This window comes from Chanodichthys erythropterus, chromosome 4 (genome assembly GCF_024489055.1).
Source record: "Chanodichthys erythropterus isolate Z2021 chromosome 4, ASM2448905v1, whole genome shotgun sequence".
Classification (NCBI taxonomy): domain Eukaryota; kingdom Metazoa; phylum Chordata; class Actinopteri; order Cypriniformes; family Xenocyprididae; genus Chanodichthys; species Chanodichthys erythropterus.
Window position 1 is genome coordinate 17,802,501 of NC_090224.1, and position 12,993 is coordinate 17,815,493.

General features: G+C 33.9%; 1 protein-coding gene across 2 annotated transcripts in view; it reads left to right on the forward strand.

Moving 5' to 3' along the window:
• atad2b (ATPase family AAA domain containing 2B) overlaps positions 1-12,993 on the forward strand; it is a 103,792-nt gene that overhangs the window by 48,066 nt on the left and 42,733 nt on the right. The window lies entirely within an intron of this gene.

Below are 12,993 nucleotides of genomic sequence, written 5' to 3' on the forward strand. Positions count from 1 at the left end.
ACTGTGCGACTGAATACATTTCAGCTGATTGAGGTTGTGCCATACCATTTAAATAATACTTTACATATTAATGTTCTTATTTCATCTCTTTTTTTTTTTTTTTTTTATGGAACTTGATGGATACAAACCAAAAGATACGATTATTTTAATATATGTAAAAATAATTGTAATATTTATAATTTAATTTTTTCTTCACGTGAAATCAAAATTGAGGAGGAGAAGGTGCACTAAAGTCAAGCCCCACCCTCTATTTTTTCTTATTAAATATTCTGTTTTACTCTGAAATATGGAACAGTACTTTAAAATACTAATACTAATGTGCTAAAATACTTTAAAATATTAATGTGAAAATAATAATAAAAAAATTGACATGAGATAATCAATACTGTATTGTGAGGGGAAATTTATTTATTATTAACTTTAAACTTTTTTTTTGTTGCAATTTTTGCAAAGATTATTTTAATAATTGAATGAATATTTATTTTTTACATTTTTTCCCCCTTGAAATATCAATGTGAAATATATTACTAATTCTTGACATGAGATTACCAATACAGTATTGTGAGGGTAATTTAATTACTAAATGTAGTATTTATATGTGTATTTAATTGTAAAACTCAATTGACTCAAACCAAAAAAAAATTATAATTTTACTATATGTAAATGTTTATTTATTTCCAATATTTATGAATTTCCAGCAGAAATAATTATATCATAAAATATTTTTTACTGCCCCATAAAATTCATTTTACCATGGTTTCATACTATCTAATTGAATGGTTTGAGATTCCTCTGTTGTTTTCTCATTGTTTATCAAACTCCTAATGAATTTGCTTACAGATAGGACTCATTTTTGTGAGTGTCATGTGCAATTTCATCAGTTTTGCAAAAAACATTTGCATACCTGAATGAAAGCAAAACCCTCTCCAGTTGTGTGCTTCATTGACAAATATAGTAGATACTTTATTGCCTTAATGCAGCTTGTTTGTTTCCACTATGGCTTTTATAAGTTAATTTAAGTTCATTTAACAGTTTGGCATCTGCCTGGAAGGCTGTTCTGGAAACACAGCACAAAAGCTTTCTGTTCAGTAAGTTTGCTGTCTAATAAATGTTTAGCTATAACTTTCTCAAGTAATCGATTTTAGAGTTCCAAAAAAACAACAACAATTGACTTTGATGTTGGTCAGTAAACAATCTCTCATAACACCCTGCGTGTTTCCTGTGGTTGTTGAAAACCTTCTAAAGTTTGATTTCCAGGGTGAAACAGTCTTAAAAGGTCATTGAAAAGTAATTGGAAATTCTGTAGTGTATATATTTATTTTCTACTTGTCTGTTAGAAACTATTTCTTAGACTAAAAACTACACTTTGTGAGTGCAGTCTATAAAATGTTTGAAAAAGTCCTGAAAATAATAGAAATTCATAGTGTTTTCAGACAATGTACAAACATATCCAATCAGTGTTGTCCTGTAGTCCCTCTGCTATTGATATGCACGAGAGTGAATCAGCCAGGATTTACGCAGGTGTTGCGACCGTAACGACGCAGCATCTCCCAGAACAGATCATTTCCCAGCATCAGAGCAATGCCCCCTGGTTGCACTCCCTCACCGCCTCGGTAGCACCAGCCAGGTCAGTCCTCTTCTGTTGCTGCTTGGCAGATGGAGAGGGATGCTGGGAATGCTCAGGAGCCACAAGGGTCAGAAAGTACTATCGGCACCCACTCTTGGGCGAGGCGCGCTGGTGGATCTGTGCAGCAGCTGGGAACGTGTTTTATCACATTCATCTCACATCTCTGCTTCAGAAAGGCTTTTAGTTGTGCCTCAAAAGAGGTTGTTGTGGAGGAGTGGCTTGTTTAAACCTATCATGCGGCCATGTTGCCAGATTGAGCTGTAATGGTGTGAATTTGCTGAGAGCCGGCATTACCACCCCTGGCGCGATAAGCAAGTTCGTTCTTGCAGCTTTGCCAGCCTGGACTCATTAGATTGCAGGGAAGTCATCGGATGGCAGTCGTGGGATGCTTCCACATTCACTTTGGGAGATTAATTAGCAGCTATCTCAAATATAGTGGATCTCATTTTGACTAGTGTAAACTTGCTACGGATCGGTCATTGGTTGTTTATTTTTAGATTGTGTTTTTTGGGTGTTAATCTTTTATTCAGGAATCAACCCAGACTTGATATTGTATTATAGATATCTGGATCATGATGCAAATCATGATATCGTGGTTGGTTCTTTAGTATATAGTATCAGATCTGTGATTATATTACAACCTTTTACTCACTTGTTTCGTCTGCATGGTTATATTTTTAGCTTGTTTTGAGTTTGGATGTAATTTATTAGAAATGATTGAGTGTGCATTGTCGAGTGAGTACCATTCAAAAGTTTGAGGTCAGTAAGATACTTTTTTGAAAGAAATTAATACTTTTATTCAGCAAGGATGCATTAAATTATTCAAAAGTGCAAGACATCTTTAATGTTTTAAAAAAGATTTACATTTCAAACAAATGCTGTGCTTTTGAACTTTGCATTTATCGAAGAATCCTGAAAAAGAAAATGTAACAGTTTTCAAGAAAGAAATGTTTATTGAGCAGCAAATCAGCATATTAGAATGATTTCTGAAGGATCATGTGGCACTGAAGACTGAGGTAATGATGCTGAAAATTCAGCACAGGAATAGATCACATTTTAACTTATAATACACATAAAAAACTGTAATAATATTTCACAATATTACTGTTTTACTATATTTTTAAAAACGTTTTCACCTACCCTAAATGTTTTATAAGTTTTTCTAGTTATACACAGATTTAAAGTAGTTCATTGGTTTAAACATTATCTTTAAGCATTTAACATTTTTTGAACATTTAAATAAAGTATGTAATGGCACCAAACTCTTCTTATTTCTGTCCTGCACTTCCTCATCTTGCCACAAGATGTCGTATGTTTCTCTGATTATCTTACAGTCTCTGTCTAGAACCATACTATATAACAGCTCAAAGGAAAAGAAACACATAGAATGATTACATCCTTGAGAGATGAGAAGGTGGCTGTTAGGTGCAATAAACACCTCAGGATGAGATGGGCACGCTCCTGTCTGTCTGTGTTATATTTCTTGCTTGTGAACATGAGGTGAGTGAGCACAAGCTTTCAGCTCCTAAGAGGTTGTTAAGCATTTCATCTACTTTCCATCTGTTTTGCCCAACAACAAACACTAATTTGAGGAAAAGATTCCTTAAATTAGCCTTATCCCCCTAGTGATTAGTTTTATCTTTGATGCTGTCAGAAAAAGCCATTAGTAGTGTTTTTCTCCTCCTTTTATCTGGCTTAATGGTATTTACTGATTCTGGGCTCAGTTGACAATTTAATCTGAAAAGAAAATTGATCCAAGGATCATCTCTCTTATTTTTTGTGCTTTAAGTTATTCTTAAATTCAATCTAAATGCTTGCCTATTGATACATTTTGTCCCTTTGTCCTTGAGTCATAGTGAACTGGCAGCAACAACAACAGTGAGAGGATGGCAAGGAAATAGATGCCTGTTTAACATTGTGTCTTCCTTCAAATCTTCTACATGATCATGGCAGGTCTATATGACGCTAGGAACTTCTGGGTATTTGTGAAAAGAAGCTATATTGAAGTCAGCATATTCCAGGTCTCCTAAAGTCATGTCAGAGTCATATTTCACCTCAATCTAAAAAAAAAAAAAAAAAAAAGTATTAAATTATAGTCTGTATTGAGAAAAAACGTGACATTATTTTTTATGACAATTAAGGACATTTTCCCTCAAAATTGTCTTTCCCCCCCTAATATTCATGATTCTCTTATAATTCTCAAAAATACTGCAATACAATTTTATTTTAAATAGTAATTTATCATGAATGAATAATGTACTAGTTAAACTAGTTAAATATGTATTTTGCATTACAACAATAGGGTATTTTTGGGGAAAATATACTAGAAAACTCCTAAAAATTCTATCATTTTTTTTTATTTTTCACTTTATTTTGTCATGCAATAACTTATTGGAGAAATCAACCAAAATAAGTTTTTTTTTTTTGGGTCTCTTCCTCTGTATCAACCAGTTCATATATATTAGGGATACACATTCATACTGAAAAGTTTTGGTGTGTCCCCCAATTGTATGCATGTGTTAACCATTGCTCATGCGGAACATAATGTCAAACTCAGTGTTTCCCCCTGGGATGGGAACATATTGTTTATATTGGTATATTTTGATGTTGCAAACACATATTTAAAGAAAAATTCTGAAGGACACGATAAGCCATGGCACGATACGTGCTTTGTATTAAGACTAATATTATGTTATATATTAGCTTCAGACTAAATCATAAACCTACATAGTTCACCCTACAGTCAGATTTATGTGTTGTTTAATGTGTTTAAGATGCATTTTCCTCAACTTGCATCTTACGGTTGTATACTTACCTATAAATGTTTACTTACTGTGCAAATATTTCCATTTTCACATAAAGGATTATCCTGACAGGAAGGGAGTCTACATTTAACTTCACAGACTTCAGTGAACGAGTGCTAGTGTGTGCATGTGCGTCAAACAGATGGAGTGGATTAGAATGGGAGTGCAATGATTCTAACTTTGTTCTAAAATATTTTCCGTCCAAAAGTGTAAGGACTTGAAATCTCTTCCCTCAATTACAACAGCACCATTTACTGCATTGTATGTTGGTGCCATTCAAAGACAGACAGAGTTTGTTCAGTAAACCACTGTTTAATAAAAGAAAAATACTTCAAAAAAGGTATGTATCGAACAAATGTGATGTTATATAATATATATAGATAGATTTTTTGCTCTAGAATTTTGTGTGAAATATGTCCTTGACATGTTCTTGACAGACTTTGCGAGATAAAGCCTTGTGGTAATTCTGTGTGCTCCTGTGAAACTAGATGCCCTATATTTAAAATAATTGAATTTGTAGGTGTAAATGTTAGTACCCAAAGCAATATGACTGGAGAGATGACAAATGAACCATCAGATTCAGAAGCCTCAGCAGTCTTGTACCAACAATGAAGATCACAGACAAGAACAAAGAGAGACATGTTTCCGCTGTGGTCCTCTATTGTCCCGGTGATGAGTCAGCCGCCCAGCACAAACTCATGGAGACGGCAAAACTAAGCAGTTCTATTATCAAGGTCTTTTATGGGATAGCAGAAGGGATATTTAATCCCTGAGGCTGTCTAGAGCTGCTCGCTTTTCTTGCTTATCCTCACTGTTATCTGATGCCGAAGGTTGTGAACCGTTGTCCATGCTCTAAATCAGTGGCTTTCAACTGGTTTTGCTTCAGGACCCAGATTTTACTTTGAACATCAAGTGGTGACCCAACACAGTACCAAGTTTTTTTTTTTTTTTGCACAACTAAACATCAAAATGTGTTAATATTACCATTAACTACAGAAACCCAACAATATGCAAAAATGTTAATATAATTATTTACGTATTGTACATAATTGTGAATAAGTAGGAAATAATATATTCAACCATTTTGATTTCCTATACATAACACATCACATTTAATGTATTCTGGGACTTTTATTTCTTGAATAGTTATTAAGAATGAGAAAGATGTCACACAACCTGTCCATGTTGATCTAATTTGTCTTTAACGTATAGCCTTTGACATCAACATCATAGAAAATGGGAGGTGTTTTCTCAGTTTATATGAAGATGTATTTGGGTAAAGCTCACACAAATGGAAAACACACTTTATACACACTAACAGTGTTCAGACATGCATAACACATTCAGGAAGCCACAACCGCAGTCCAACAGTCCTGAGCTGGAGAAGTTAAAATATGTTTTTATCGCTGGGATGTCCTGCTGTCTGATGTGACTTTGTGTCCTTGTCAGAATTTTGCACTCACTTGGAACTTTGTTATAGCCTAAGTGTTGTACTTATCATGACAACATGTGGTGATCAAAAGCAAGACAGCATTTTGTTTTTTTGCTTTTTCCTTTTTCAACCATACTCTGCCTGAACTGCACAGTCTGGAGTTTGGTGTGTATTCAAACAGATGGTTTTGAAAAAAAGTGATCTTTTTAGCTTGGCAACAGCTCAGTGAAAATTGTAGAAGCTTCACTGTTGAACATACTGAACACTTGATACTGGTAGGGAGTAATTTTGAAAGTTCAGATTCAGAGCAGATGTAAAAGTAATATCGCCCTTGGCCTTTAACTTTTGCAGACGTCTCGTTCTCCTGTTTACTTTCAGATATTTAGGAAACATTTTTTTAAAGCATGAAAATACATAATGAGCACTGTTCTGTACATGATCTATTCCATTAAATAGTGCATTAAAAGACTTATTATAGTTGCATTCATACTTATAATATTTAGAATAATAAGCTATGAGAGGACGGGTATTTATTTATTTTTTTATTACCATGGTAAGACCCATAGATTCACTTATTATGGAGAAGTGTCATTTAATCTTACTGAATAAGACCAGCACATATGATGATATTAAAACCTGGCATTATGCTCCACTGGTAAATACATAGAGGTGCTTGAATTGTAATGTTCAAGTATGTAGTAAACCAACACAAAGGTTGCAGATTGAGACTTCAGTAGTAACTGGACTCTAGTAGTCACTGTGGAATAACTGTGCCCGTGAGTAAAGCACTTAACCCCAGATTGCTCCAGCGGGACTGGCCCTGCAATTAGTGTGCTGGAAGTCGCTTTGCAGTGTTTGCTAAATGGCAAGCAACTAATTTGTGCCCAAGGCTGTGTTTAACTTCCCTCGTAGAAAATCATTGCTGGGGATAAATGTGAAACATTGTTTTATATTAAACTGTCATTGTCTTGTGCACAAATTGTGTTTGCTGTATTGGATGAAAGAACATTTGCGTTTCATTGGTTGCCTAAGGATTTACACGTTTTTTTTAGAGTGATTTTCGAATATTATCAAGTTAAACTTTGGAAGAAGTCTATATGGAAGATTTAAGTAAGTACTCTTGAAATCCTACATCCTAAATCCTTTTTATTTTACCGTTGTGCATCAATTTAAAAAACGTTATTCTGAAGTCCTGAGGACAAAAATTTATATATATATATATATATATATATATATATATATATATATATATATATATATATATATATATATATATATATATATATATATATATAAAAAAAAAATTGTCATAAAAAATTGAATCTTTAGAGCACAGACTTAAGTTTGGTTAAATTTTAAAGACGACCCTAGGCCAATTTTTGTTGAAGTAAAAATCTAAAGTTAAAAAAATTGGAAGAAAAAATTATAGATGTTAAAGTTCACGAAAATGATTTATGAGCATTTTATATAAAATACATTTAATAAAACATTTTGAACTTAAAAACTGCTAGAAAATCAAAGCCATAAATCTAAATAAGCTGTGTTCCAAATTTGAGGTTGATATCTCAAAAAATTAGCTTTCAGTAAGATTTTGTTTGTGCGCAGTACTCAATTTTTCCCATTAGATGCCAGCAAAGCTCCACTTGACTTATTCACGTTACAGCACAGCCTCTCATTGTTATGGATGAGGTTGTGGCAGAGATGAAGCATACACGGACTTCCACAATGTGGGGTATTTATTCACACTAACTTAACAATAAGAACAGACAAGGGAGTGCAGGGAGTGAGTCCATTATAAAGGGTGTGCAGATGATGAGTGATGATGGGGAGATGACGAGTAAGGGGGTGCAGGTAATGACACAGGGAGGATGACGGGAAATGGAGTCCATGAACAAAGGGAACCGTGACACTCATACCTTATAGCTTACTTATTACATTTTAAGATATTTTATTCACTTTAATCACAGCAACGACTTCTACACATAATTATAATACGTTTTTGTGCTATGTTGATATATGATGTTATAAAATTATGGCAGAATAAAAAATAAATAAATTTTAATCACAAATGAAATGGCTGTATTGGCCTTTGGACGGTTAAACCGAATGACCTTTTTAAAATCTTTAAAGTACCTTTATATGTAGCAAAATATAATAAAACCTTTCGGATTCAGTAAAATCAAAAAGTGATCTAGTTGTACTACCTTACATACTTTGGAGGTCATATCTTAGTTTTTTATTATTATTAAGGCCTTTGGACAAAAAAATGACCCGTCACGTCATTCTTGTATTATTCCTGACCCTGTTTTGATGTAAAGTAAATGGAGTCAAGGAGTTGATCCCATTGACTCACACCATAAGAGCCAAAAAAACCTGGACTCGAACATCCCTACCCAAACCTTTTACTTTTTCTCTGTAATAAACTTACACAAATTGTTAAATTGCTACTTGTAACTTTTGAATTATAACTGAAATAATATTTTTAAATTAATTTGCTATCTGGGTACTATTTGTACAGCTGTTGTCCCAAAATACTGTCATTACCTCCATGCAAAAAGCATTTTAGAGTAATAACAAGGATTAGAAATGCCATTCAATGGCAAGATTTTTTTATATAATTATACATTTATTCGGTATCATTACCAAACTTGTTAGTATTTGACCATTTTTCAGTGTCTTTAACTGAATCAGTCAAGCATGTGTGTTTGAATGAGTAGTGTCTGACTCTGAAGAGTTAAATACTGTTATTGAGTTCTGTGTTTATATCAGTTATCTGCCTACATTGCCTAATGTAGCAAAATCATTTATAAAAGAGTGATCTGTATGAACTCACATTCCACAGGCGTGGCCTTTTCACCGTACAGTAATCAAATGTTCAAATCTTGAAGGCAAGTTGCCCTATCATTTTTTTCTTTTGTCACACACAGACTCTGTATCATGACACTTAAACATTTGCAAAGATTAAATGCTCTTTCCATGTGGCTTTCTGTACATGCAGTAAAAAAGTCGATCAAATATGTCAGGACTTCAGACTCTATTATCTGGATATAGTGATTTCTAAGAAAGAAATTCATGTTTGTGATGTGTAGCATCCATTTTGTTTGACTCATTTAATCAGATATCTGTCTGGTCATTTCTAAGCATATGTTAAGCCCCAAGATTGTGTTCTTGCAAATTTCCCTTTTGATCTTTAGTAGATGAGCAATTTAAAGCTGAAAATCGAAAATTGCAGAGCTACGTCAGGGAGCCATCTGATGAATTATGAAATTGTATTAATCTGTCAGGATGATGTTGATCCAACTAGGCAACTTGCCAAAATCATTAAACCACAAATAACTTTTGTTGACGCCCTTTAGAGTCGCAGACAGTCATTTGTGCTATTTAAAGTCAGCTGAGGCTTCATCGTGCAGATCTGCTGTGGTTTCTGCACAAATAACTTTTGTATAATTTAGAGTTAAGTCTACTGTTGCCATTTCTCATGCACTGGCTAATTCATTTAGATAAGCAATTTAATGAGCTCAATGAAAAACAGATCCCACCACAAAGACAACATTTATTTTAAGCAACTCTTCTTTTGATTTGTGTTGCAGCCTATGGCCTGAATAATATGTAACTTATATTGCGTTGGGGCTCCCCGCTTTGTCCAGGGAAATCTTGCTGGCTCCAAATTGCGCATGGAAGAGGGTCTGTGCTCTCCTTTAGAGTTTAGTTTCTTTCCCTAATATGAGCACTAATTGACTTAATTATGGAGATGCAGTGTCTCAAAGTAAAAGACTTGAGTATTCAGGGCCCTAGAATGATCATTTCAAGCTCCCAGGTTCGTACGTGGAATTCATCTAAATGATTCACTTAGTTTTGAAACTATACTTTAGATTTAGTGAAGTATTTCATGTTATTAAAAATAAAGGTTATTATATCTATGAAGAATTTTTTGCAGCTTAATGTTTCCCTGAAGAAAAAGTCTGTAAATGCACAATTTAGCTAACTTTTGAACTTTTTGGAGTATACTGGCATACGTATATGTAGATATATCTGTGTACGTACGTGTCTTGAACTCATATACTTTTATAGACATACTAGGGTTAGTGGTTCGTAAGCCATCGAGTACTCAAGCGCACAATAAACATTACAGCATGCTTGTTTTTCTTAAAGGTGCAGGATGTAATATTAACAGCTAGTAGTTGAAATGGATGCTGCAATTCAAATTCAAGATGATGCAATTAGACTACATGATTTTTGTCTTATTCTATCATAAACAATTTTCAACCGGTTGACTGAAGATCTAAGTGATGCAAGTACAGATCCATTTTTACTGTTGAGAACCTGTGCAATATTATATGGGGAGGTTAATGTTGTATAAAACCCCTAGGCTAACTGTTAAAATGAATTTTATTAATGTATGCATGCACATTCTTTGACATCAAATTTGCAGATGTTAAGGTAATAATGTTGTGCGTCAATTTACAACTTATTTGGAATGTGCTAAATACAAAATTAAACCTATTACTTTATTGTTTTTACAACACATATAAGAGGCATACTTGTTGCAAACGTTGTCCCCACTTAAGGTCCAACTGTAGAAAAGAAAATGGTCCACACAAGACGTCATCTCAGCTGACCCCACTTGAACGTTTAACTTTCCTTCAAGAATTGTAGTGTCCTTCACACAACATTAACTAACATTGCACTACAATCTACAGACACTCCTGAAAATGATGCAATGGTTCTTTTCAGACCATTCTTCACCAAAACACAGCCTGAAAGTTTCTAAAGTACATCTATTCTTGCTTTACTATAAATAGAGGGGTTATTCAACACTTTTTTCCTGCGTGTGTGCGTGCATATATACGTGTACTACATATGTGTGTGTGTGTGTGCGTGTATATATATATATATATATATATATATATATATATATATATATATATATATATATATATATATATATATAATATATATATATATAAATATAATATATATATATATATATATATTATATATATATATATATATATATATAATATAATAATTAGGGCTGTCAACATTAATATGTTAACGCATGTGATTAATTCAAAATCCTTAACGCGTTAAAATAATTGAACGCATTTAACGCAAAAAACATTCTGGAAGCATGTGAAATTGTGTCATAACGTAATTTACGTCATGCAGTTCTTAAAGTCCATGCTGATTATATCAGAGATGGCAGAGAATAATTCATTCCAGTGTCTGTTTCGCTTTAAAACACGAACTCTCTATCATCTATGGCCAGATGATATGCAAACAATTTTCTCGGCTGGATAAAGCAAACCAGCTTCTTGCTATGAAAGTTTTGATGGATGAGGATTGCTATCAAAGTAAAGACAACTGCGGTGACGTACAGGAGTCATACATTAAGTACGCGTGAGTCTGTTATATTGATTTGCAAACAAAATCATGTATGAGCGCTCTCGACACACTGATCACACATTGTATTTATTAGGGCTGTCCACAACTATGGATTTAGATTCCACTAGATAGTGCGCACTAACTCTTTCTGTGCTTAAGGCCAAAGGAGTAATGTTACAGGCTACTTTGAAAGGCTTGCGTGCTCAACTGTGCACGAGATGGAGTGGGACAAGACAACTTTTATTTTCTTTCACACACAGCACAGAGAAACAACTTTCTAATGCAGCGACCAAACTGCCTGTCAAGTGATAGACGAAACTGACATCTTTTTTTAAACTGAATTGAAAGGCAATGTGTATAAACATTCACAGCCACAATGTACAGAATACCACACAAATATATAGAAGAAAATGAATAAAATCATTTTGGATCAATAAACCATAAAAATATATATATATATAAATAACTGCATAAAGGCCATACTGCAGATAGATATGCATTTTGCATGTTGGCAAATCAAATTAAATTGGCTAAATTGCCTGTGCGAGCAAGCTTTAACTCTACAGCAACATTGATGCACTGAAAAACAATCAAAAGTTAATTTACAGAATTGAATTAAAACATAAAAAAAAAAAAAAGTCATAATCAAGTCACAAGTGCAAAATGCCTAAAGTGCAGGGGAACATATAACACACAAGCCACAAATAGTTAAATTAGATAACCCAGAGTGATCAATAAATACATTAAAGTTAATTTTGTAATAAATTAGAAAGAAATTATTAAAATAACGAAAGTATAGCCAAAATAGTCAACTTTATCTTTTTAACTGCAAAGACAATAAACGCTAAACTGGAGTGGCAGTCTTTTTAGCTAAACATGTTCACAGCATCCGAAAATCAAATTTGAAATGAAACGGCTGAAATGTTTTGAAATCACTTGTACCCTACCTGATCGAGGAAAAAAAATCCAGTCTTTCACGTGATTTGCATGTGTCCGTTTGAGACTTTTCAAATAGTGTGCTAGTCAGCTCGTTAACGTTGGCCAGCAGAAGCGTGCCGCAGTGTTTGTGGTTGTTGAGCGGTAGGACATGAGCTGTTTTTTGGATCATCCAATTCTACACTTTAGATTTTCTTATCCCAGACATTGTTAAAGATCTAATCCCTGCCGCCAAGATGTTCCTCTGTCGGTCACAGATCGTGGAAGTGAAACTTAAATCTGTCACAGCAGTGGTTGGCTTTATTAACGCACATTAAAAATATTTATTAAAAGCTTCTTTCTTTCCACATTTTTATTTACAGCATTATCATAATAGGCTGTATATTAACCTATTGGGAGAGAACCAGTACGTCTATGTAAAATCAGATATTGAGCACCCCCATATCTCATTTCATAACACCTCTGTGAAGATTCGACTGTGAGATTTGTAGTCGAATCAGGCTCCTCCTATAGAAGCTTCGAATCGTCGACCATTCAGGGTCACACCTAGTATTTATGCACAGACACATTTCAGTACATTCACGTTGTTTTCACACACATTCAGGATAATGTTTGGATTTGTCCTGTGTATGTTGCTGTGTACTTTAGTGTATATATGCAGGTCAAGGCGGTTGGTTGGTCTTCATGTGGTCCTGTTCAGTATTGCAACTTGTCTAAAATAACAAGCTCTTTGCTGTTGCACATACTATACACTGTGAATTCTGAAATGTTTTCTTTCTCTTTTTTTTATGGGTGCTTTTGTGTACATA